Source organism: Hyla sarda, chromosome 1 (assembly GCF_029499605.1).
Source record: "Hyla sarda isolate aHylSar1 chromosome 1, aHylSar1.hap1, whole genome shotgun sequence".
Classification (NCBI taxonomy): domain Eukaryota; kingdom Metazoa; phylum Chordata; class Amphibia; order Anura; family Hylidae; genus Hyla; species Hyla sarda.
The window spans coordinates 31,590,729-31,616,994 of record NC_079189.1 but is presented as its reverse complement, the minus strand read 5'-3'; the positions used below and the strand labels follow the sequence as shown (position 1 = coordinate 31,616,994).

At 45.7% G+C, this 26,266-nt stretch overlaps 1 long non-coding RNA gene across 1 annotated transcript; it reads right to left on the bottom strand.

Moving 5' to 3' along the window:
• Window positions 1-23,335: 23,335 nt before the first annotated feature.
• LOC130332840 (uncharacterized) lies at window positions 23,336-25,151 on the bottom strand. Its single transcript, XR_008875369.1, has 2 exons — window positions 24,899-25,151; window positions 23,336-23,719 (listed from the first exon to the last, which is right to left on the bottom strand). It is a non-coding gene; the product is annotated as an uncharacterized LOC130332840 (long non-coding RNA).
• Between the last annotated feature and the right edge of the window lie 1,115 nt (window positions 25,152-26,266).

Here is a 26,266-nt window from a genome sequence, read left to right as displayed (position 1 = left end):
AAACGACACTTGGTGTGAATTCAGCCTCTCCACGTCTGACTGTACCTGTGCGGATTTCTCCTTCCGCCAACTCCTCCTTCTCAGCAGGGGCCTTCTTGGACTCAGGTTCTGCAGGAAACTTTATCTTGGCCTCTTTCGTTAATAGGTTCAGTATTCCAGTAACCCATCTCGTCAAGCTGCTCTTTATCTCTTCTGTAAACGGAGAGAAATTGGACTGCACTGTGCGCTACCGCACTGAACCCCTGCCCATGAGCATTGGACATCACCATGAAAAAATTGAATTTTTCGTCCTGCCTAACTGCACCTCTGAAGTTCTTCTCAGCCTGCCGTGGCTCCAGCGTCATGCTCCTACCCTTGACTGGACCACCGGGGAGATCAAAAGTTGGGGTTCTTCTTGTTTCGAGCGATGTCTCAGATCTGCTCCCACTTGTCAAACCCCTGAGACTTCATCTTTACCGGGCCTTCCCAAGGCTTACCAGGACTTTTCAGATTTATTCTGCAAAAAGCAAGCAGAGATCTTACCTTCTCATAGACCTTATGATTGTCCCATTGACCTCCTTCCTGGTACCACTCCGCCCCATGGCAGGATTTACGCTCTGTCAGCCCCAGAGACTCAAGCCATGTCGGAGTATATCCAGGAGAACCTAAAGAGAGGTTTTATTCAGAAATCCTCATCCCCTGCTTGAGCGGGGTTCTTCTTTGTTTCTATAAAGGATGGATCCTTATGTCCATGTATTGACTACCGGGGTTTAAATAAAATTACCATCAAAAACCGCTATCCCCTGCCTTTGATCACCGAACTCTTTTACCGTCTAAGCGGAGCAAGTATCTTCACCAAACTGGACTTAAGGGGCGCGTATAATCGTATTCGCATCCGTAAAGGTGATGAGTGGGAAAACCGCTTTCAATACCAGATATGGACATTTTAAATATCTAGTTATGCCATTTGGGCTCTGCAGATGCCCCTGCAGTGTTCCAGGACTTTGTTAATGAGATCTTTCGGGACTTATTGTATACCTGTGTTGTGGTTTACTTGGATGACATCTTGATTTTTTCCTCTAACTTAGAGGAACACCGTCCAAAAAGACTCTGTGAAAACCCCCAGTATCCAACTATTACCGACAGTTTATTTCCCACTTCTCCCCCATTGTGGCCCCTATTGTGGCTCTGACCAGGAAGAATGCTAATCCTAAGTCGTGGCCTCCTCAAGCGGATGAGGCCTTCAATCGCCTCGAAGCTGCCTTCGCCTCTGCACCAGTTCTGTCCAGACCTGATCCGTTTAAACCATTCTTCCTGGAAGTAGACGCTTCCTCAGTCGGAGCCGGAGCCACACTTCTGCAAAAAAATGCTACCGGACGTAACATTACTTGTGTTTTTTTCTCAAAGGTTTTCTCTCTGGCAGAAAAGAACTACTCTATTGGAGATCGTGAACTTCTGGCCATCAAGTTAGCACTCGAGGAGTGAAGACATCTATTGGAGGGTTCCAAACACCCCATTGTCATTTACACTGACCACAAGAATTTGTCTTACCTCCAGTCCGCTCAGCGTCTGAATCCTCGCCAGGCTAGATGGTCGTTGTTTTTTGCCCGCTTCAACTTCGAGATACACTTCCGTCCTGCTGACAAGAATGTCAGAGCTGACGCCCTTTCTCGTTCCTCTGATGCCTCCGAGTCTGAAGCCCCTCTGCAGCATATCATACCGCCTGAGTGCCTGGTCTCCTCTGCTCCAGCCTCACTGGGGCAACCCCCCCCCCTGGAAAGACTTTTGTTCCTCCACGCCCTCGCCTCAAGATCCTCAAATGGCTGGTCATGCTGGCATTAAAAAGTCCATTCATCTCCCGTCTGTATTGGTGGCCTACACTAGAAGGTGACGTTACTGATTTTGTTCGGGCCTGTACTGTTTGTGCCCGGGATAAAACCCCTTGCCAGAAGCCTGCTGGACTCCTCCTTCCTTTGCCCGTCCCTGAGCAACCACGGTCCCAAATTGCCATGGATTTCATTACTGATCTTCCCGTATCCCATGGCAGTACCGTCATCTGGGTGGTCGTTAATCGTTTTTCCAAAATGGCTCACTTCATTCTGCTTCCAGGCCTTCCTCCTGCACCACAGTTGGCAAAGCAATTTTTTCTGCACATTTTTCGTCTTCACTGGCTTCCCACGCATATCGTCTCAGATAGAGTCATTCAATTTGTGTCAAAATTTTGGAGAGCTCTCTGTAATCAATTAAAGATCAAATAAAATTTCTCGTCCTCCTATTACCCCCAATCCAATGGACAAGTGGAAAGAGTAAACCAGATTCTTGGTGACTACTTGCGAAATTTTGTCTCCTCCCGCCAAGATGATTGGGTCGACCTTCTGCCCTGGGCTGAATTCTCGTACAATTTCAAAAATTCTGAATCCTACGCCAAATCCCCATTCTCTGTGGTGTACGGCCGTCACCTTCTGCCCCCCTCCCCATTCCCACTTCTTCTGGAGTTCCTGCTGTGGATGAAGTAACCCGGGACTTCTCCGTTATCTGGAAGGAGACTCAAAAGTCGCTCCTACTGGCCTCGTCTCGTATGAAGAGACATGCAGATTAAAAGAGAAGAACTACTCCTGTCTTTGCTCCTGGTGACAAAGTGTGGCTCTCTGCCAAATATATCCGGTTTTGTGTTCCTAGCTACAAGCTGGGTCCACGTTACCTTGGACCATTTAAAGTCAAAAGTCAAATCAACTCTGTCTCCTACAAGCTTCATCTTCCTCCTTCTCTTCGTATTCCTAACTCCTTTCATGTTTCTGTTCTCAAACCTCCCGCTCTTAACCGCTTTTCCCCCAAGGTCACCGTTCCGGCTCCTTTCTTTGGCTCCTCTGATGTCTTCACGGTAAAAGAAATCCTCCCCTTCAAGTTTGTCAGAGGTAAAAATCATTTTTTTGTTGACTGGGAGAATTGTGGCCCCGAAGAGAGGTCATCCATAGGTTCCTGGGCTCCAAAAAGAGGGGGAGACCAAAGGGGGGGGGGGGGTACTGTTACGCCGAGTGCTCCGGGTCCCTGCTCCTCCCCGGAGCGCTCGCGGCGTTCTCCTGTCTGCAGCGCCCCGGTCGGATCTGCTGACCGGGAGCGCTGCACTGTCACTGCCGGCGGGGATGCAATCCGCGTAGCGGGACGCGCCAGCCCGTGGGTAGCATCCCAATCCACTCACCTGTCCCGTTCCCCGGCTGTCACGTCCCAGCGCGCGCGGTCACTCTCTCTAGGGCTCGCGCGCCGGCTCTTTGAGATTTAAAGGGCCAGTGCGCCTCTAATTGGTGCCTGGCCCAATCAGTGTCAATCACTCCCATTCATATAAAAACCCACTTCCCCTTCCTGTCCCTGCCGGATCTTGTTGCCTTAGTGCCCTGAGAAAGCGTTTTGTGTATCCCAAGCCTGTGTATCCAGACCCTTGCCGTTGCCCCTGACTACGATCCATTGCTGCCTGCCCTGACATTCTGCTACGTCCGACCTTGCTCTTGCCTTGTCCCTGTGTACCGCACCTGTCTCAGCTGTCAGTGGGGTTGAGTCGCTATCTGGTGGAATGACCTGGGGGTTACCTGCCGCTGCAAGTCCATCCCCCTTTGCGGCGGGCTCTGGTGAAAACCAGTAACCCCTTAGATTCCGTTCCCCTGGTACGGCCCACGCCATCACCTCACTGACACAGAGGATCCACCTCCAGTGTCCTCGCTGCATACCAGTCCGGATCCTGACAGTACGTGACTTAAGGTCTGTACCCTTATATGGATTGGAGTAACTTATGCCTTGCGGGTACTAGAAAGGAGAACTTATGATATGTCATACAAGGAATAAAAAGATCTGTATATAAATACAAATTTATCAAGATCCTGGCATCCTTCAATCCCCTTTTAAAACCAGTTGTCACTTAGACAACTTGGTTTTTCTTGTTTTCCATTTTCTTTTGAAAAGTCTTTATGTAAGCAGTATAGCCCTCTGCTGAGTGACGGTGAATAAGAGGGACTTGGGTGTCTGACGAGATGGAGAGGTGGATTTTAGTATCTGCAGCAGGTCTTGGCTTGCAGCGTTTCATACATAAGAAAATAAGTTTTATTGATACATATACTATGAGGGCAATAACAGTAATGTGTATTATGAGCTGCAGAACGCCCCCTATCCATCCTCCTATGCCCTTAAGCCAGGTAGCGGGATTCAATATTGAAAAGGTATCCCCTCCACCACCTATCCTTGTTGATTTCATTGTCTTTGGCATATTTGTCCCTCAAATTTTGTATGTTCTCAAGCTGGTGGTGCATCTGAATTGTTCCTGAAGTGTCTATGTAATGGCAACAAGTAGGACCTATGATTTGACACATCCCTCCTTGGGCTGCTGTGAGATAGTCCAGGACTATTGTGTGTTGGTTAGTCCCTATCATCAGATCGTTTTGCACGGACACAGAGGTATTAGTAATTTCTAAAATGTCATATATTTGGTCATCGAGGTAGTCAGTGGCTTCGACTAACTTATCCCACATTTGCATCACTATTGGGTATATAAAAATGGAGCTATAAAGCTTGTTGGTTATTCCCATTTGTACAACATGTGGCCTACCATTTTCCCTTTCTTTATTATCTGCTGCTCTTCGGTATAACGTGTTTAGGAGCTGCTCTCATGTCAATGTCGTTGTTGGATATGACAAAGGTCGAGGGGGTAAGTCTAGCTAGGGTGCATGCGCCTTTGACCCCTATCGGCAACCACTTGTAGGCTTGTCTACCACATACCCAATAGATGTCTCGTGGGAGCTCCCAGAAAGAGGAATGTTAATTGATAAGTTTATTAACTATGTCAATGAGTCTAGAGGCATTTGTTAAGTAACACCAGGAAGGTATCTGTCCTAATCTACCGCAGTAGCTCACATCTGGGTTATTACATGTTGGATCAGTAAGATGGTATTCTAACGTGTCATTGCATGGTTGATGTCCTGTTATATTATAGCAGTCTTCATCTTGAGTAGCCTGAGGAAAGAGGGTGTTATTTGCCCACCTTGGGTCATGAAAGTACCTTTCTATCTGGCTGGGTTTAAAAAGATAAGTACTTGCGGTTGTCTTGTTAAAAGTAACTTTTATTCCTTCTGTGGGGATCGCTCCTAGGTCTAGTTTATGTGTGACTACTCGAGTTACCCAGGAACCCGCCTTGAAAGCCAACATTTGTTGTGGTCCTACGCCTGGGCTGCTTAAGTTTCCCTGCCACCATGGCTGCCCCACCCATCTTACTATAGGAATTCCCATTATGGTGTTCCAGTTCTTTGCATATCGTGTCTCGTTGTCAGCAAGCATGTCAAAACAGTCACCCTGAAATAATTCATATGAGGGCACAGGGATAGCAAAGTAGGGCATGCTTTGGGCAGACACAGGGGCATGGGTGCATATCCAACAATCCTTCGCAGTGAGGTTTTGTGCTAACATTATATGGTGTTTCAGGAACTTATTGTTTGGGTGTCTCTCTAATTTATTATGCAGAGTCACTGTGGGGTGAATCAAAGTCAATAAAGTCATTAATGCAAACATCATGAGAATTAGTTTCTTCGACCATCTGCCAGAACAAGGCCAGGGCATCAGCGGGTACATCTTTTGGTAGGCTTTCAAGGTCAGGGCTGTCTGCCCCCGTTATTACCTCCTTTGGGTGATGTTGGACAAGTTTAATCCGAGAGGCGTGGATCCAAGAAAGGCTGTCTTCCGTGAGGACCGCCGTCCTCGTCACGGCTACAACTGTGGTTGGGGGTCCAAAGGTGAAGTCTCCTGGCTTCTTTCCTTTCGACAGTGTCTTAACCAGGACAGTGTTGCCTTCCTGGAACTGGTGTGTTGGTTCCTGTGGGAGAGAAGGAGAATTACAGGCAACTTTATCAAGGGTTTGGATGAGGTCTGTGACATATTGTTCCCTTATCTGGTCGAGGTCCCCTTCTTTTGTTATGAGTGGTTGTTGGGCCCATGGAGTCGGGAAAGGCCTACCCATGAGAATCTCAAAAAGGGAGAGTTTTAAAGTCTTATAGGGGGTCATTCTAATTTCTGCGAGTATGATGGGAAGGACTTGTTTCCACTTCTCAAAGGTGCCCCCTGTGGCCTTTCTTATTTTGTCCTTGACTGTTCTATTCATTCTTTCTACTATCCTTGAGGATCGTGGATGATATGGGACATGGAACTTCCAGTCTATTCTCAATAACTTCGAGGTTTCCCTAATTAGTTTGGAGGTGAAATCTGGGCCTTGATCAGACTCAATTACAAGTAAAAATCCCCATCGGGGGATGATGTGCTGTGTGAGTATATGTGTAGTGGTTTTTGCATCTTCTCTCTTGGTAGGGAATACTTCAGGCCATCTGGAGAACATGTCTATGATGACCAGGGCATTTTCTTGTTACCCTTTTGGTATATGGGTGTAGTCAATTTGTAGGTGAGTGAAAGGTGTTGTGGGGTACTGCAGGTGTTGGTATTGTACACAGTGGTGTGTATTGGGGTTGTTCCTGAGACATACGAGGCAACGTTTGATGTAGTCGTCTACCAGTTGTATTGAATTCATGATGTAAAAATGTTGGGAGAGGAGGGTGTGTGTGGTGGAGATGCTGTTGTGGCCTACTCCGTGGAAATGAGCAATAAAGACTGGGGCACTGTGTTGGGGTATGTATGGTTTCCCCTCTTTGTAGATCAATCCTGTTACAGGATTTTTCTGCAATACCGGATAACACCAATCATATTCCTCTTGTTTGGGAACAGAGGACTGGAGAGAGAGAAGTTTTTGTGTCTTCGAGGGAAGGAGGTGTAAGAACTGGTAACATCAGTGAGACAGGTTGTTGTGTAGCAGCCAGTTTGGCGGTGTGGTCTGCTAAAGCATTGCCCTTTGAAATGTGATCAGTCCCACGTGTGTGTGTCCTGCAGTTAATGATGACTAATTGTGATGGTAGGGTAAGTGCATGTAAATGGTGACAGGTTTATTAGTGAGGGCGATGAGTCCTGCAGCTTGTACAGACTTATAGGGGATGGACTGGGCTTTGAGGACAATGTCAGGTAATTGGACAATAGCATAATCGGCATGGTAAACATTGTCATTGGGGCGGGTGCATGACCCATCTACAAAGACTTCTGGAACATCAGGTATGGGCACTGAACAGAGGTCTGGTCTGGGTGAGGCGTCAGTGTGGATGACTTGCAAGCAGTCATGTATGTCCGGCATTACATCATCATGAATTTTCAGGCCAACTAGTACGTTGAGTATTGGAGCAGGGCCAGATGTAGGGGAGGCATACACCATTTTCAAGGATGGATTACTGAGGAGAATTGCCTCATATCCAGAGAGCCGTTGTGCTGACATGCGTTGTGTATGTAGGCCTTTAAGAAGAGAGATAACATCATGAGAATTGTACAAGGTAGTGTCATGTCCTAAAGTGAGGATGGTAGCTTGTTCAACAATCACAGCACAGGCAGCAAGAGCTCGCAGACATGCCGGCATCCCCTGTATGGAGACGGACATCACCTTTGAGAAAAATGGCCCAAGGACGTAGTTTACCTCCGTGAAACTGTGTCAGCACACCCGCCATGGTTTTACAATTTTCTTGTGCATACATGTGGAAAGGCAAATTGTAATCTGGGAGGCCTAGCCCTGGACTTGTCATTAAAAGCTTTGTACATTTATGAGGACCATTTGATTAGATCTGGTTTGTCCGACAGGGTAGCATCTCTCAAGATTTTGTCATAATATGAGCAGTCGGGAATCCACTGCCTGTAGTAGTTAATCATACCCAAGAAAGATTGCATTTCCTTCTGGGCGTGCGGGGTGACCAGGCCCGCTACAGACTGAATTCTAGACGTGCTCAACTCCCTTTTCCCTTTTGGCAGAACAAAACCCAGATATTCAACCTGTTCACAACACCATGCTCATGGCAGGCCTCCTCAGAGAAACTACACAGTAACAAATCATCAACATATTAGAGGCGAAAAGAACCCTGGGGGGCGTGCCATGATTTTAAAAAGGCTTGGAGGACAATGCTGAACACAACTGGTGAATCAGCATACCCCCTGGGGCATTCTACACCAGGTTAACTGTAGTCCCTCAAAGGAAAAAGCAAAAAGGAGTCTGGTCTCTTTGTCCACTGGGATCGAGAAGAAAGCATTCTTCAGATAGAGGACAGAAAAATTAGTTGCCTGTGCTGGGATTGATGACAACAGTCGGGTGACATCAGGAACTATAGGGGCAATAGGCACAATTAGTCTGTTTATGGCTCTCAGGTCTTGTACAAAACAAACAGTACCATCGGGTTTGGGGACCGGATTAATTGGAGTGCAGTAGGGAGAGGCAGTATGTTCTAAAACTCAAGTTTGTAGGAAATGTTTGATCATAGGGGGGATACCTTAAATTTTTTTCAGTGACAAGGGGTACTATTTTTGGTAGACTGGGAGAATGTCTGGTTTTAGTCTTGCCTTGTATGGTGTACAGTCAATGTGTCCCACATCATGGTCGCCATGTGATCAGACAATGGGGTCTACCTCAGGTGGGACCTGGGCCAGGGACATTACAGGATAATGTCCAGCAGGACAGTACCTTGCAGGTGTGACTATGGGTGTGAGGTCAGACGTGACATGTAACTTGGACGGGGATGCAGTGATATGTAATTTGAGTTTACATGTGAGGTCTCTTCCCAGGAGGTTTACAGGGCATTTAGGTATGATACGAAAGGAATGGAAGGTTAAATGGTCACCCTCGGGGCAGTGTATATACAGGTACTATGAACATACTTAATTTCAAACAGTAGACATATATATACACATACATATATATCCCCTGAAAAACAAAATTACACCAGATCCGAAGAAGAAGAAGAGGCTGTCATGCTCCCTGTAAACCCCGCCTTACTCCTCCCAAACCTCTATGGCACCAGTCACCGCCCCTTTGAGTCTGGCTTCTTGTCTTTCCCCAGTTCTGGTCAGTCACCATGAAACGTCTAGTATCACATTTGTTACTGACTGTGTTACTTTACATCAAGAGACATACAAGAAACATGTAACAATACCGACATTTACAAATACTGAACGTACAACACACAGGGTCCACATTCTCACCAAGAATGTAAAAAATAAAAGTGTACACAGCTCTCTCCAAAATTTAAAAAATAATTATCTCCAATGCGCATTGTTTATAATCCAATAAACCATTAGCTTGATTTTAAATGCCAAAAGTAATATTCATCAATTAAATTGTGATCACTTTTTTTTATTTATTTTATATCTTATTTTATTCTTCTTGGCCAAATTTCTTCTCTTATTACTCCTGTAATATAATTAGACAATTAATCGCATTTCCTGATACATTTCATTTTTTTGGCATCAACCCTGTGTTACTGTGAAGACAAGAAATTAATGAAATATCATCAAATAGTTCAATTTAATACCACGTGAATATTTTTTTCTTTTAACACCATTTTCATTACAACACAACAGCTTCACAGGAAAAACATTCACTGGCCGTATTCTATACACTCCTGATTTATTAATACACCTCACACATATATAACATACTTTATATCATAAGAACCATCCTATAAACGTCATCATATGACTACATACACAGGGCTTTCCTAGCGATTTACCACATCACTGCATTCCATAGCACTGAACCATAGGCGTATGTATATATATATACGCACACAGTTAGTATAGTTCCCCCACATTATGTGCAGTATAGTTCCCCCACATTAGGTGCAGTATAAGTCCCGCCACATTAGGTGCAGTATAGTTCCCCCACATTAGGTTGGCAGTATAAGTCCCCGCACATTAGGTTGGCAGTACAGTTCCCCTACATTAGGTTTGCAATACAGTCCCCCCACATTAGGTTGGCAGTACAGTTCCCCTACATTAGGTTTGCAATACAGTTCCCCCACATTAGGTTGGCAGTACAGTTCCCCCACATTAGGTGCAGTTCAGTTCCCCCACATTAGGTGCCACCTAATGTGGGGGAACTGTACTGCCCCTAATGTGGGGGAACTGTACTGCCCCTAATGTGGGGGAACTGTACTGCACCTAATGAAGGGGAACTGTACTGCACCTAATGAGGGGGAACTGTAATGCACCTAATGTGGGGGAACTGTACTGCACCTAATGTGGGGGAACTGTACTGCACCTAATGTGGGGGAACTGTACTGCACCTAATGAAGGGGAACTGTACTGCACCTAATGAGGGGGAACTGTACTGCACCTAATGTGGGGGAACTGTACTGCACCTAATGTGGGGGAACTGTACTGCACCTAATGAAGGGGAACTGTACTGCACCTAATGAGGGGGAACTGTACTGCACCTAATGTGGGGGAACTGTACTGCACCTAATGTGGGGGAACTGTACTGCACCTAATGTGGGGGAACTGTACTGCACCAGTACAGTTCCCCTACATTAAGTGCAGTACAGTTCCCCCACATTATGTGCAGTACAGTTCCCCCACATTATGTGCAGTACAGTTCCCCTACATTATGTGCAGAACAGTTCCCCACATTAGGTGCAGTATAGTTCCCCCACATTAGGTGCAGTATAGTTCCCCCACATTAGGTGCACTATAGTTCCCCACATTAGGTGCAGTATAGTTCCCCCACATTAGGTGCAGTATAGTTGCCCCACATTAGGTTGGCAGTATAGTTCCCCACATTAGGTTGGCAGTATAGTTCCCCACATTAGGTGCAGTATAGTTCCCCCACATTAGGTGCAGTATAAGTCCCCACACATTAGGTTGGCAGTACAGTTCCCCCACATTAGGTTTGCAGTACAGTTCCCCCACATAAGGTTGGCAGTACAGTTCCCCCACATTAGGTTGGCAGTACAGTTCCCCCACATTAGGTTGGCAGTACAGTTCCCCCACATTAGGTTGGCAGTACAGTTCCCCCACATTGGGTGCCACCTAATGTGGGGGAACTGTGCTGCACCTAATGTGGGGGAACTGTACTGCACCTAATGTGGGGGAACTGTACTGCACCTAATGTGGGGGAACTGTACTGCACCAGTACAGTTCCCCTACATTAAGTGCAGTACAGTTCCCCCACATTTGGTGTAGTATAGTTCCCCCACATTATGTGCAGTACAGTTCCCCTACATTAGGTGCAGTATAGTTCCCTCACATTAGGTGCAGTATAGTTCCCCCACATTATGTGCAGTACAGTTCCCCTACATTAGGTGCAGTATAGTTCCCTCACATTAGGTGCAATATAGTTCCCCCACATTAGGTGCAGTATAGTTCCCCCACATTAGGTGCAGTATAGTTCCCCCACATTAGGTGCAGTATAGTTCCCCCACATTAGGTGCAGTATAGTTCCCCCACATTAGGTGCAGTACAGTTTCCCCACATTAGGTTGGCAGTATAGTTCCCCACATTAGGTTGGCAGTATAGTTCCCCCCACATTAGGTGCAGTATAGTTCCCCCCACATTAGGTGCAGTACAGTTCCCCCCACATTAGGTGCAGTACAGTTCCCCCACATTAGGTGCAGTACAGTTCCCCCACATTAGGTGCAGTACAGTTCCCCCACATTAGGTGCAGTACAGTTCCCCCACATTAGGCTGGCAGTATAGTTCCCCCACATTAGGCTGGCAGTATAGTTCCCCCACATTAGGTGCAGTATAGTTCCCCCACATTAGGTGCAGTATAGTTCCCCCACATTAGGTGCAGTATAGTTCCCCAACATTGGGTGCAGTACAGTTCCCCACATTAGGTGCAGTACAGTTCCCCACATTAGGTGCAGTACAGTTCCCCATATTAGGTGCAGTACAGTTCCCCACATAAGGTGCAGTACAATTCCCCCACATTAGGTGCAGTATAGTTCCCCCACATTAGGTGCAGTACAGTTCCCCAACATTAGGTGCAATATAGTTTCCCCCACATTAGGTGCAGTATAGTTCCCCCACATTAGGTGCAATATAGTCCCCCACATTAAGTGCAGTACAGTTCCCCCACATTAGGTGCAATATAGTTTCCCCCACATTAGGTGCAGTATAGTTCCCCCCACATTAGGTGCAGTATAGTTCCCCCCACATTAGGTGCAGTATAGTTCCGCCACATTAGGTGCAGTATAGTTCCCACATTAGGTGCAGTATAGTTCTACCACATTAGGTGCAGTATAGTTCCCACATTAGGTGCAGCATAGTTCCCCCACATTAGGTGCAGTATAGTTCCCACATTAGGTGCAGTATAGTTCCCCCACATTAGGTGCAGTATAGTTCCCCCACATTAGGTTGGCAGTATAGTTCCCACATTAGGTGCAGTATAGTTCCCACATTTGGTGCAGTATAGTTCCCTCACAATAGGTGCAGTATAGTTCCCCCACATTAGGTACAGTATAGTTCCCCCACATTAGGTGCAGTATAGTTCCCCCACATTAGGTGCAGTATAGTTCCCCCACATTAGGTGCAGTATAGTCTCCCACATTAGGTGCAGTATAGTTCCCCCACATTAGGTGCAGTATAGTTCCCCCACATTAGGTTGGCAGTATAGTTCCCCACATTAGGTGCAGTATAGTTCCCACATTAGTTGCAGTATGTTCCCCCACATTAGGTACGGTATAATTCGCCACATTAGGTGCAGTACAGTTCCCTACAAAAGCAAAATAGACATGGAGGCCACCAGCATCTGGGGGTGCTACCTTCCTACTGGCAGGAAGAGGGGGTTAATTTGAGGGTACTACCTTCTTACTGGGGGGGCGTTAATCTGGGGGTACTACCATCCTACTGGGGGGAGGGGGTTAATCTGGGAGTACTACCTGCCTACTTGGGGCCCCAGATTAACCCCCTCCCCCCCCCCCCCGGTAGGCCGGTTGTACCGAAGATTAACCCCCTCCCCCCAGCAGGCAGGTAGTACCCCCAGATTAACCCTTTCCCCTCAGCAGGCAGGTAGTAACCCCCAGATTAACCCCCTCCCTTCAGCAGGCAGGTAGTACCCCCAGATTAACCCACCCCAGTAGGATGGTAGTACCCCCCAGTTTAACCCCCTCTCCCCCCCTGTAGGAATGCAGTACCCCCCAGATTAACCCTATCCCCCCACCCTGTTAAAAGGTAGTACCCCCCTGATGACCTCCTCCCCCCCAGTAGGATGGTAGTACCCCCCAGTTTAACCCCCTCTCCCCCCCCTGTAGGAATGCAGTACCCCCCAGATTAACCCTACCCCCCCCCTGTAGGAAAATAGTACGGTGCCCCAGATTAACCCTCTCCCCCCAGACCCAGTAGGCAGGTTGAAATAACATTCACTCACTCAGCGCGGTAATCCTGCGAACCGCGTAACGTCACGTCACGCTCTGGGGCCGGCGTCCTTGAATACAGCGTGACATCCTGATGGTCATGTGACGGCAGTAACGCGCCGTCACATGACCGGACCAACTGAAGGTGAGCCAGAGCGGAGCGGGGCGGGTCACAAAAAGGAGCAGGAGGCAGCGCTGTGCGGTGCGCCTGACGGACAGGCGCACCACACAGCGGGGGGCGGGAGTCTGGGCTGGTGAAGGACGGTCGGGCACAGATGGGGGGTGCTGCGGAGCGTCTTGGTGTCACCCAGTGCGGGCCGCACCCGGGTCGCAACGCCACTGGATTAGGGTGTGCCTGGGCACACCCGGCACACCCCGTGCGCACGCCTATGTATTGAACACTCATCTTCACTTCACTTATTCAAACTGTTTCAGCTCTGCTCATCCTACAGTCCTCACACTGCTTCACATGCTTTTCCCTTCACAAATCACCTGCTTTTCCACCAAAACGTTGAGTCTCTATTTCTGACCACAATCTCTAATCCTATCAAACAATTTACACAGCCCTGCATCATAACGCCAACATTCTGTCAACCTTTTCCAAAAGTCAGTAACAGTTTCACCTAGTTTTTGTTTGCATGCCACAGCAATGGGCAGTTATGATTTTTGTTTGAAAACTCTGTTAAGTTCCTCTTCTAATTCTCTCCATATACGCTCTCTACCCTTCTCGAGATTACAAATGTAGTTGTTAGTGTGGGGGTCAGGTGGTATTTATCTTTGGCCCCCTCCCTTGGGAATGGGCTGGAGTCCTCCATGAATTCTGACCAACCAGCTATATCATTTACCCACGGATTCACTAAGTTCCATTCTGTAGGGCTAACTCAGGCCACATAATCCTTACATGTTTCACCGGGAAGGGAAGGAGGATATGACTTAGATGATTTGGAACCCATGTTCTGTAATTGGTGCAAAACCACAGTCTCTGGAGTGGCTGTACTGAACCGTGAAGGCTCCGACAATTCCTCTCAACAGAGTAGGGATTCTCTAATTTAATTGCACCAATCACTGAGCATGCGTGGTATCTCTGAACAAACTGTCACTTGCTTTCACCACATCCCGGGTCAACAAGTTTCCTCTAGCCGGGAGGTTGGGGCGTCTTACAAATGTTCTGAGAACCAGCAGATTATTATTATTACAGTTTATTATTATTATAACAGTTATATGCACCTTATACTCTATACATTAAGGTAATGGTTAGTATACTCACGTTTCTTCTTAAGCTTAAGGGGGAAAAAGAGGAAGTTACAAGAGAATTTCTTAACACACTAAACAGAAATGCAAGAAGTTTCTTAAGCATTAAGCCAAATTAGACAACAATCTCCCTGGATTGTCAGATTAGTCTTAGTTCCTCATTTCGCCTGTTCCCTGAGCAGAATTCAATATTGTGTCCCAGACACGATATGAAAGCAAGTAACTGTTATACTTACTGGGATCAAGACGTGGCCAGTGCCCCCCGGGTCGACAATACCACACAAGGATATGGTTCTTACCGGTCCGGAGGATGACCCTCTCGATCCCGGACGAGCCCCCAGCTGAAAGGTTCTCTGTCTACTAAGTATCCCTGGTACCAGGTCCAATTTGGCTTAAGGCTTGTACTGGCGCCAGGAGAGCGTCTTGTCGGTTGTGGAAAGAATACATGCACACAGGATACCGTCTAAGACCACTCTGCTTTACTTTTACCAACTCTTAGTTATATCTCATGAGGAAATGACAAAATTGTACAATAGTTACATGTCAGCAGTCAAGCGAAGCAGAATAACAGGATGTACGTGACTTAAGGTCTGTACCCTTAAAGGGATTGGTGTAACTTATGCCTTGCGGTTAAAGGGGTACTCCGGTGAAAACCTTTTTTCTTTTAATTCAACTGGTGCCAGAAAGTTAAACAGATTTGTAAATTACTTCTATTAAAAAGTCTTAATCCTTCCTGTACTTATTAGCTGCTGAATGCTACAGAGGAAATTATTTTCTTTTTGGAATTCTCTCTGATGACATCACGAGCACAGTGCTCTCTGCTGACGTCATAATAATAACTCTTTATTTATTTATTGCTGTCCTTAGTGGGATTTGAACCCAAGGCCCCAGCACTGTAAGGCAGCAGTGCTAACCACTGAACCACCATGCTGCCCTTAGCATACATCTGCTATGCACGGTTGCTAAAATGGACAGAGATGTCAGCAGAGAGCACCGTGCTCGTGATGTCATCAGTGTTCCAAAAAGAAAGGAATTTCCTCTGTAGCAATCAGCAGCTACTAAGTACTGGAAGAATTAAGATTTTTTAATAGAAGTATTTTACAAATATGTTTAAATTTCTGGCACCAGTTGATTTAAAAGAAAAAAGGTTTTCACCGGAGTACCCCTTTAACTTTATCCTTTTAGTTGTGTTCATTTTATTATAGTAAGCTACCTGGCTTATTATATGCCCCCGTATAGCAGCCCTAAAAGCACACCGCAGGGTAGTTGGCAAGGTTACTAAGTTTTTATTGATATCAAAGAAAGAGGAAATTTGTGAGGATAAATCACTCTTCAAGTCCCGTCTTTGGAGTAAATTGCGGATCTGCCCGCCAGAGTCTCTGTCCAGGAGTTGCCAAAGCATCTGTTAGGCTAGGTTCACACTACGGAATCTCTGTGCAGAATTTCTGCCAGAGATGTAGCCGGCGGCACTAAGACCGAACGAACTGCATTGCTGTCCCCATAGACGGCAATGCATTTCTGGGTGGTTCTTTTGGGAGATCTGCTCAGAAGTGCATTGAAATCTATGGGGATGGCAATGCAGGCCGCGTAGTCTTAGTGCCGCCGGCTTGCCCAGATATTCCACAGTGTTAACCCAGCCTTAGAGTTAGAACTATTGGGGCGTGGTCAGATCAGGAGATAATTTTAATCTTAGAAGAGATTGCCACATCTAATAGAAGTTTAGTAATCAGAAAATAATCAATGCGGGTATAAACCTGGTGAGGATTAGAAAAGAAAGTAAAGTCAAGTTCTGTGGGGTGCTGTATTCTCCATACGTTGTACAGTGAGTGTTGAGCAATCGTACGGCATATGGAGGTTGGTTCAGCAATTGAGTTATTTGAGGCAGAGTCCTTCGATGGCCATATTGGGTAATTAAAATCTCTCAACATGACCCCCCCGTTCCCTATCTCAAAAAATGTAGCTCTTGCCAAAACTGCTTTAAGGAATTTATTTTGTTTAGTATTTGGAGCATATTATAAACCTACCCTCTTCGTCTGTTTCAGCTACGGCATTGGTTAGATTCCCTTTCTTATTAATTAACAATGCTACTCCCCTTTCTTCCCTGGTGCTGTGGCCTGATAGATGTAGGGAAACATTTTATTATGCAGTCTATAAGCGTCCTGGGGCCTAAGGGTACGTTCACACGAGCGGATCCCTAGCGCGTATTAAGCTGAGGATCCGCAGCTGAAGGACCGCTGTATGCTGCCTTTACAGGTGCCTGCTCGGAGCGGCAATCCGCCACTACGAGCAAGCACACTGCAATGTGCCAGTCGCAGCGCGCATGCGCAGTATACTCGCACATCGTGGCTGCTCTCGGCCTAGCTCAGGGAGCAGGGGGAGCGGACGAGATGTGTGCGAGTACACCGCGCATGCGCAGCAACTCGCACATCGCAGCAGTGTGTCTGCTCGAGGCGACATATTGCCGCTCCGAGCAGGCACATCTAAAGGCATCCTATGGGGGTCCTTCAGCGGCGGATCTGCAGCGCAAAATATGCTGTGGATCTACTCATCTGAACGTACCCTTAAGTGGGTTTCCTGCAGGCAGAATATATCTGCCTGTAGGATTTCTGCCTCCTGCCAGACTTTGTTTCTTTTGTAGGGTGAGTTCAATCCCCTACAGTTTAGAAATACCATCCTTAGTGTCCAAGTTCCTCAGCATCACCTGGATATCTAGTCATACCTGTTGTTGATTCAGGAGCCTGACTGTCGCAGGTGCTTTCTAGGTGATTCTTTTTAATAATTTCAAAAGTTAACTGAAGAAGGAAAGCAGAGAAAAATATAACAGTAACATTACAGCAGGAAAAAATAACAGTAACATTACAGCAGGAAAGAACTGAAAAAGGAAAAAAGGATAAGAAAAAAAAACACACAGAAAAAGTGAGGACATGATGTGATTTTAGTACGTACCTGTCAGACAGTAATGGACATGCTTAGGAAGGATCTGCGCTTGTCTTGGGGCTAAATGGCTATGTCATGAGATTACCATAATACTGTGGCTAGCTTTTTGTGAACTGGTATTTCCTGTTTGAGTTTTGCTTTTTTGCTTACAAATCCCATACTTCCATTTTGCTCCCTCCCACACATCAGCCACCACACCCATTGAAACATAAAGGAGCTGCATCCATTCAAAAGACCTGTGGTTTTCAATCAAGGTGCCTACAGCTGTTGCATTAGTTGCAGATTGATCTCTCTCTTCCACCAAGCGATCCCTCCACTCATTGAAGCAGACAGGCTCCCTGTCATCAGCTGACTAATGAGTCAGGTCTTGGCTGCATTGCAACCTGGGAAAAATCAGAGACAACAGTCATTTTGTATGCTGGTAAAAATAAATATTGGGGTGAAAATCACATATGAATTGTGAGAAAACCGTCACACACAGGTATATACATTATATTATGCAGTCTATAGCGATTACTACCGGCACCACTCTAGGGTGTATTCCACGTGTTGCATTGATAGAAACGAAATACAAGGAAACAGCACAACAAGCCGCACAGGTGCGTCCCGGGTGCAATAGCGCTAGTCAAAGGCAAAGTAAATACACATATGAGAGAGATGTGTAGAAAAACGCAGCACTCACCGGGTTAGATGCAGATAAAATCAACTTCTTTATTCAAGAGACAAACAGCGGCTGGCTTGTGCGGGGGAGCAGGTAAACAGGCGTGCAGGGGGGAAGGAGATAGGCGACGGACCGTATCGTGCACCTAGCACTTCGTCAGGCCATACCTGACAAAGTGCTTTTTTTATCTGCATCTAACCAGGTGAGTGCTGCGTTTTTCTACACATCTCTCTAATATGTGGATTTACATTATATTATGAACTACACTAACTTTACAGCCCCTGTAGCATAGTCAAATAAAAAAAATTCCTGGAATACCCCTTTAAGCATTATGCCATGATTGCTTGTCCATAATGGCTATATAGTCCCTTCCTATTTTAGGCTGCTCATATATTGTTTAGCGCTCTTTTTCTTATAAATTACTATTGTCCATTCAGGCTGGATATATTGAGAAGAGGTTTCCCTGTTTCCTTCTGCTCTTGCTGATTGGAGTTAATGCCCCATAGTGTACATAGTTCCATTAAGAAATGCGGAGTAGCCGCGACATAGTTTTTCCCTCTATATGTCAGGAAGCCCCATTTATAATTAATGTTATGGTCTCTGATCAGTCTGGTTCCCTGTGCAAACTCCCAGCGTCTGGCCATTGTGACTGCGGACAGGTCAGGGTACATCGCAAGATTTCTTGTAGCAGTGGTCTGTTCCTTGTGGCTAAGAGTATTTTTTCTTTCACATGAAAGAAATGGATACGCAGAATTGTATCACTTGGGAGTTCCATAGGGATTCCTTTTGCTTTCAAAAGTCTATGTTAAACAAACACGCCAAGTGTAATCCCAGCCTAAATAAATATTTTCACAGATGATTGGAAAAGGCTGCAGACTGTGCTATATATTTGCATAGTTGTGGTGTACAGCGCTTGGCACATTTATGAGGTGACTTTCCGATGGCATATATGGCTTTCTGCGCTGGCAAATGGATGTGGTTTTCCTAGGTGCACAGTTTACGCACTGATTTGTGACTTGCAACTTCTGTATAAGTCGCACAGTTTTGCACAACAACCACTCCGGCCGGGACTAGGCTGATTGAGATGGCACAGGGGGGATCAGAGGGGGAGGGGGATTGGAATGGCACAGGGGGGATTAAGGGGGGGGGCTGAAATGGCACTGGCACCCTGCCTGTTCAGCAGCTCGGGTCGCAGCCACTAGGGCAGGTGCAAGGATTTTTGCCACCGTTAGCAAAACCTCATTTTGTGGCCTCCTTGGCTCTGGACCTTTGCTTCGCCCTTTGGTCTCACCCCTTATTTGCACCGCCAACCTTTTTAATGATTGTTAGGCTATGTTCACACGGCAGGATTTCCGTGCAGATTTCCGCAGGAGTATTCCGCATGGAAATTCCACAGCAATTTCAATGGGTTTCTGGTGCACTGTGCTAACAGAAGAATTTCCACACAGGAAATATCTGGCACAGAAATTCAAATTCTGGCATCCACAGAAAAAATAGACATGTCTGCGTACTCAGCTCAGAAATGCATTGCCGTCTATGAGTCAGCGAATTTCTGAGTGTAAATTGCAAGTACTACAACTCCCAGTGTTGTCTGTCTGTGCCCCGTAAGGCTCAAGGTTGGAGGAGGCACAGGATGAACAGACAGACCACAATGGGAGTTGTAGTCCTGTAGTTGTAGAATATCCTGAATACAAAATTAAACTTAAAAAAATAAAACAAACCTCATCCTTAATGTTCTCATCAGTCTACTGCTCTGCCATCCCCCCTCCCCCTCCTTATCAGTCACAGTGTAAGTACTTACTGGGGCTGCGGTCACTTAGTGTGGGAACAGGGCAGCCAGGAAGGGGTTAATCCTCTCCCTCTGTGCTGAGCTCCGTGAAGGTGGATGACAGGCCTGTGTGTGTGAGGGAGAAGTCTCCACCAATCAGAGCTCAACGGGAAGAGGGAGGGGCGGGATTAGTTTTCCTCTCCATCTCTGCAGATCACAGCACAGGGGGCTTAGATAAATATTGGCCATTGCATTGCCGGTTCATATATATATATATACATATATATATATATATATATATATATATATACACACCGGCAGGGTGTCTAAAATACAGACTGTGCCTGTAAAATACCGGCCTGGTGGCAACCCTAAATGTATGACATGGTTGTATTAATTATTGAGATTTATCAAAACCTGTGTAGGAGAAAGTTGCCCAGTTGCCCATAGCAACCAATTAGATTGCTTCTTTCATTCTTAACAAGACCTCGGAAAAATAAAATAAGTGATCTGATGATCTCTTCCAGCCAAAATTCTACAGGGTAGAACCTACAACACAAACATATTAGGCTCTTCACTTTTCCAGCATTATTCTCCCCTTTCCCCCCACAAATGCCTCCAGCCTCCTCCAAACACAATGCCACCAGCCTTCCCACAACGCACAATGTTTCCAGCTTCACTCAAATGCCTCCAGCCTTATGGGTGCTACGGCCCGGCTCGGGATAAAGCTCCCCGATTGTCTTCATATTTAGGATGAGAATCTACTGACAAAGTGAATACCCAACCATTTCTGGCCATAAAAATCTGTAAGAGACAGCAGACTGGGGGGCATCTGTGGTGGCCACGGAGGAAGGGGGGTGAAAGTGACGGGTTCCAGGGAAGTTTTTTTGCATCCGGGCCTTGTATTTTTCAGCTACGTTTCTTAAAATACCTCACACCAGATTATACACTTAGGCAAGAGCAGCACTTTGACAGAGTCAAATAAACTTTAGGGATACCAATCTGTCCGGTTAGGAAGCATAGGCTCCAATCTTTATCATACTCGCAAGAAGGTTTGCCATATCTCCCAGGTAGACGACACATGCTCCATTCATTTCTATGGGAGTGCCGATGATACCCAAGTGCTGTATTCTAGCTTTTTGGCATTCCCATGGAAAATAATGGAGCGAGTGCCGTCTGCAGCACACACTTCTCACTGAGTACTGGGTGTCATCCCAGAGATCGCAAGGGGCCCCCAGCGGTAAGACCCCTGGGATCGGCTACCTATCCCCTATCCCATGGATAGGGGATAAGTACATTTTTGTCATAGTTCTCCTTCAATCGGCCTGAACACACCCAAAATCTGTCCCAGCCAAACTTTGCTCTGCATCTTGCCATTTCTCCCAGCTGCTCTTTTTCTACCTGCTTGTAAGGCATGCCTATACTCCCTTCCTAAATCCTTAAAGGGGTATTCTGCCTCTAGAAATCTTATCCTCTATCAAGGCATGCCTACACTCCCTTCCTAATTCCTTGATAACCCCTTAAGGACCAGGGGTTTTTCCACTTTCATTTTTTCCTCCTTACCTTTAAAAAACCATAACCCTTTCAATTTTGCACCTAAAAATCCACATGTGGCTTATTTTTTGCACCACCAATTCTACTTTGTAATGACATCAGTCATTTTACCCCAAAATCTACGACAAAACGGGAAAAAATCATTTTGCGACAAAATTGAAGAAAAAACACCATTTTGTAAATGTTGGGGGCTTAAGTTTCTACGCAGTACATTTTTCAGTAAAAATGGCACCTTATCTTTATTCTCTAGGTCCATAAGATTAAAATGAGACCCTACTTATATAGGTTAGTCTTTGTCGTACTTCTGGATAAAATCATAACTACATGCAGGAAAATGTAATTTAAAATTGTCATCTTCTGACCCCTTTTAAATTTTTTCGCATATATGGGGCAGTATGAGGGCTCATTTTTTGCGCTGTGATCGGAAGTTTTTAGCGGTGCCATTTTTGTATTGATCGGACTTTTTGATCGCATTTTATTCATTTTTTCATTATATAAAAAGTGACCAAAAATACACTATTTTGGACTTTTTTTTGCCTGTACGCCATTGACCGTGCGGTTTAATTAATTATATATTTTCATAATTTGGACATTTCCGCACGGAGCGATACCACATATGTTTATTTTTATTTTTATTTACACATTTTTTATGGGAAAAGGGGGGTGATTCAAACTTTTATTAGGGAAGGGGTTAAATGATCTTTATTCACTTTTTTTTTGCAATGTTATAGCTCCCATAGGGGTATATAGCACTGCACACACTGATCTTTTACATTGATCAATGGTTTCTCATAGGAAACCATTGATCAATGATTCTGCCGCTTGACTGCTCATGCCTGGATCTCGGGCACTGAGCAGTCATTCGGCGATCAGACACCGGGAGGCAGGTAAGGGGACCCTCCTCGTGTCCCACAGCTGTTCAGGATGCCGCGATTTAACAGCAGCGGTCCCAAACAGCCCCCTGTGCTACCCAGCAATGTTTTACTTTCACTTTAGACGCAGAGTTCAACTTTGAACACAACATCTAAAGGGTTAATAGTGCACGGCATAGCGATCAGTGCCACGCACTATTAGTCACGGGTCCCGGCCGTTGTTAGAGGTCGGGCCCGACTCGCTATGACGCAGGGCCACCCTGTGGCCCAGAGTTATAGAAAGGGAAAGGACCCAGGATGTACTGGTACGTCCTTGGTCCTTAAGGGGTTAAAGGGGTACTCATCACATGAGTCCTGTCTGATCACATGGGTCCCGTCGCTGGGACCCTCCGCAATCTCCGTGCAGCACCCGTCATTCTAATCAATATGTTCAGAACGCTGGGTTCTCTCAGTGGGGTCCTGATGTCACACCACGCCCCCTTGTGACATCACACCACCTCTCATAGACTCCTGCCATGGGAACTCAGCGATCTAAACATACTGGGGGAGATTCATCAAAACCTGTCCAGAGGAAAAGTTGCTGAGTTGCCTATAGCAACCAATCAGATTGCTTCTTTAATTTTTCACAGGCCTCTTTAAAAATGAAGGAAGGAATCTGTTTGGTTGCTATGAGCAACTCAGCAACTTTTCCTCTGGACAGGTTTTGATAACTCTCCCCACTGTTTAGAATGACAGGTGCTGCATGGAGATCGCTGGGGTCCCAGCAGCAGGACCTCCACGATCAGACATTTTATCCCCTGTCCTTTAGCTAGAGGATAAGACGTCTAGGGACAAAGTACCACTTTAAGGGCCAGTGCACGTATCGTAAAGTTCATCCTTTACAACCGTATCCTTTACAAAATGCTTGTGCACAGACCTTGCTGGGTGTCCTACGGTTACCAGCATCAGTTGCCTCTCTCCGCACCGCATTGTGCAGATCACACAGAACAGCAGCTTTGGACACTTCAAAAAAAACCTCATTGCTAACACAATTTGTCACACACAGAAATAAAATAAATGAGTCGAACAAGTTAAAGAATAGTTTAAAAAAAGGAAAACTTTATTATTTATTAAAATGTTTGTGTAGGGATTTATGTAACCTCCATCACTCACAAAGAGCGTACAGTAACTAACTCAGGACAGGAAAAACCTCCAGAGGGGAGGAAACCTGTAGGGAATCCATGGCTACTGTATTGCCCTTCCTCTGGGCATACTAAAGGAGGTTACCTCTAGAATTTGGGCCAATGTGTCTGTGTATGTTCGTGATTCGAGGGGCTGTGCCTTCATCCAACTTCTTGCTGTAGGTCCGGAAATCTAGGCCATCATCCAACATCTTGCTGTAGGTCCGGAAATCTAGGCCATCATCCAACTTCTTGCTTTAAGTCCGGAAATGCTACTCCACATGCTGGAAATAATGCATCTAAGATAGGAAAACAAAAGAGATTATTTACATGTTTATTATAGAAATGCACATGGAACTGCACTAAAACCTTTTGGACACAACAATGAGATACTTACCAGTCACAGTCATGTTTTTGACTTCACATTCCCGCGTCCCTACAGTGTCCAGCACCGGCCCCTCACTGATGGAGAATGAGCAGGAGCAGTGTTATATCTGCTCAGTGCTGCTCTCTGGTGGACAATGGTTATGACATCACATGTGTGACACGCTGTTACCTCCTGGGAGTTCTATTTGAGCAGTGCTGCTCTCTGATTGGCTGAAAATCAAAAAAGCTTTCTAATATATTCTGTATGACTGTTATCTAAGGGATTTGGGGGAATTTTTTTTTAATTAAAATGGCGCTGCTCCCTGTGGGTGCGTTATATTTGTTTCTCCTAACCAGACATTCTGTATATGTAATATAATTTGGTGGCCCCAACAGCCTGGGCCCATAGGTTTCTTACATAGATCAGTGCAGTTCCGGCAGGCTCATTAAGCAGCGCTGGTCGCCAGGATGTCTGACAAGTGACGCCTCTGACGTTGCGGACTGCAGTGTAGGATGTCACTCGTCAGACGTCCCGGCAGCCATTGATTTAAAGTGGTCGTGGCTCCTGCTGCCAGTTCAAGATCAGACACCATTGCTCTAGATTGACATACTGCATCAGTGATCCCCTGTGGCTGTCCATCTGTTGCAAAACTACAACTCCCAGCATGCCCTGAGCTGTCCTAAAATTCCCAGGGCATGCTGGGAGTTGAAGTTTTGCAGGCATCTGTCAGAAGGGGGAGGGGGGAGCCCCCAAAGATAAAGCAATGTGGGCTTTGAAAAGCTTCATACAAAAATTGTGCTAAATCCCAGCCTAAGCCTAGGAACAGACACCATTTTTTTATTTTTTGGGGGGCAAAAAAATAAAATAAAAAACACCACAAAAAAACTGCCCCCCTCATTTCAATTCTCCCAAGATGCCATCTTTGTGGTATTTTTTGCCAAAAACACTGTGGGGAGATTTATCAAAACCTGTGAAGAGAAAAAGTGGACTTGTTGCCCATAGCAACCAATCAGATAGTTTTTTTCATTTTTAAAAAGGCCTCTGAAAAGTGAAAGAAGCAATTTAATTGGTTGCCATGTGTAGTGTCCCGGTACCGTATGGTATACCGTACCTTGTGTGGTGGTCCCCAAAGTCAGAGTTCCTTCGTTCCAGTAGCCTCCTCCTAGTAGGATAGCCCCTAGTCGCCTCTTCCTTATTCAATTCTATGATGTCTACATGTATAAATAATTGTATGTTTAATTATCTATATAGTGTCGCAGGACCTTAGGTCACATGACTCATGTTAATTCTAGTAAGGTGTGTTGAAGGACCTTCCTAGGTCTCATGTGTGGTCACATGGTTAGACCATAATTCCTTGTAAAGTGAATGACAGATGGTATGGACCAATGAGCTCAAGGCCAGCCCCTGCCCATATAAGGGAGCTGCCAGCCAATCCTCGCTCTCTTGGTTTCCGGACTAGTGGAGTGAGAGAAGTGATCCGTGCAACTTACAAAGACAAGCTTAGGCCTGAAGCCTGCCAGCCTCAGCCTGAATCTAATCGTGATTTACAATATCAATCCCCGCTAAAGCTAGTGTGACTGCTGGACCTAAACTCAATCCCCTAAATCCAGAGGAACAGCACTTATTCCTTTTTCTAAGCTCAGAACTCACGAGGTCCCAACCAACTATCAGTATCTTAATAGACTCTTGTACAAAGACTGTTCCTGTTTAATGTTGCATAAAAGCTGCAATAAAAGTTCCGACAGTTTTATGAAAACCTCCGGTTGTGGACAATCATTTATTATACCTCCGTATCGTTCTTGGGACAGGTGGCGATAGGACAAGCATATACAGTGGAGCCCTCACCCTGGCGTAACGAGTGATAAGGGTTAAACAAGCACCCTTTAGTTACCGCACAGCTACACCCCATATACCCCACAACCCCAGGCTACCACATATATAAATAACATATTTTATTTTTAAATCAACTGTTTCCAGAAAGTTTAACAGATTTGTAAATTACTACTATTTAAAAATCTTAATTCTTCTAGTACTTATCATCTGTTGCATACTGCAAAGGAAATGTTTAGTTCTTTTCAGTCTGACCACAGTGCTCTCTGTGAGTAGGAGCAAATCCCCATAGCAAACCTCTGGACAGTTCCTGACATGGACAGAAGTGTCAGCAGAGAGCACTGTGGTCAGACAGAAAGGACATTTAAAAAGAAAATAATTTCCTCTGTAGTATACAGCAGCTGATAAGTACTGTAAGGATTGATATTTTTAAATAGAAGTAATTTACAAATCTGTTTAACTTTCTGGCACCAGTTGATTGTACTTGGTTGCTGGTATTTGTAGTTCATTATTCATAAGTGGTACTTTGGGCTCTACATCTGCTGGTCATTCTTTTCCCACAGCATCCAGAGATGTTACATTAGGATCTGCACTCACCGCTGGTACTTGTAGTACAGTAGATATTAGCTCTGGCTCTGCAGCAGGGTCA